Raw genomic sequence first — 1,615 nt, forward strand, 5'->3', positions numbered from 1 at the left:
GGGTGCCCTGGGTTAACAGGCCACATTCTAGCTGAGCTGGGGGCCACGTTATCAGACAGAGAGAGGCAGCCCGCCCCACCTGGCAACACACTGAGAGGAGACGGAGAGGTGTGGACACAGGCGCGAACAAGAGGGGACAGAGGTGAGAGCATAGGCAGAGACCCTGCTTCCTGCACACCCACGGAAGGAGCTGGGCCCTGCTTATTACAACAGAGAAAGGAGGCAGGGCTGACCTGAGAGGCCCAGATCTGCCCACAGGATGGGCTCCTCAACCCCAGTCACAGCAATGACACCAGCTCCAGCCAGGGTTCCCGTGCTTGCTGCAGGGTAAGGAGGGGCCGGGACCACCATGGTGTGGTCACCACAGCGGACAGTCTCGGTGCCCCTCCTGCTGACAGCTGAATTGGGACTGCTGACGGCAGGCTTGGACCTGCATTCTGGGGACACTGTGATCCGGGTGTAGGGCTGGAGAAGGCAGTTAAAAAGAACTGATGCGGGCGGCAGACAAGAAGGAAAGGAAGGGAAGGGGGTTCCATCAGGAAAGTTCCCACCTGCTTCCTCATCTGCCCCAAACTGCCAGCTGCCAAGTGAGATAAAAGCCAACAGCTCAGGGGCTTACATGATAGATGCGTTCCTGCTTACACTCCTCACTGGACGACCTTTCACATGCCCATTTGGGGACTCGGGCTTCTTCACATGGTGGCTTTGCCCGTGGTGAGCAGGAGGCTATGGCATTCTGTCCATTGGGCTAGGGCAGGGAGAAAGAAAGGATGTGGGGGATTCCATGGGAGGTTTCACAGCCAGGCCTGTCAGGGCCCGAGTCACTTCCACCCACCTCCCTCGGCCAGAACTCAGCCCTGTGGCCACACCTAACCAGAGGCAGGCTACAAAAACAGCCTGTGTGCCCAGGAGATGAAAACAGGAGTGGGGAAAAACAAGCCAGATCACCTCTCTGTACTTAGCATCACAGAACCTTACAATCATAGTCCTGTAGGATGTTAGGATGTTTAGAGAATCCTAAAAATATGAAGTCATAGAACTTGCAAGATCCACGATCATGGAAGCTCCTAGATCTGAGGAGTTGGTTGCAGATATGTAGATTCCCTATCAGGTTATAAGTTACCAGAGGGACAGGGTGTATTCCCACAATGCACTTCCTCAGCACCCACCACACTGGCAGTAATAATCATAGTGCTAGCAGTGGTGGCAGAAATGGATGTGGTGCCTGTGATGTGCCGGGCACTTTTCTAAGCACTCTAGATACTTAAATTCATTTGCCTCTCACAACACCTTTGAGGTAAGACTATTATTATCCTCAATTAACAGATGAGAAAATCAAGGCAGAGAGGAAGGAATACACGTGGGGCCAGGCAGCTAGTGAGCTTCAATAAGTATCTGTTGACGTCAAAGTACTGAACTAGTATGAACCACCGCCCACAACAGACTGTCTTCATTTTCCTTCTCACTTACTAAGGAAGAAGATGGTAAGCTTTCGGAACATAATTGAAATATTAAAGAGACCCACAGATAGAGAACAATTCATTTTGTTGTTTGCCCTCCAAACTTCTGAAATGAATTCCCCATCACAATGGGAAAATTGGCGGCCTCATTAATT

Source organism: Crocuta crocuta, unplaced genomic scaffold, assembly GCF_008692635.1.
Source record: "Crocuta crocuta isolate KB4526 unplaced genomic scaffold, BGI_CrCroc_1.0 scaffold168, whole genome shotgun sequence".
Classification (NCBI taxonomy): domain Eukaryota; kingdom Metazoa; phylum Chordata; class Mammalia; order Carnivora; family Hyaenidae; genus Crocuta; species Crocuta crocuta.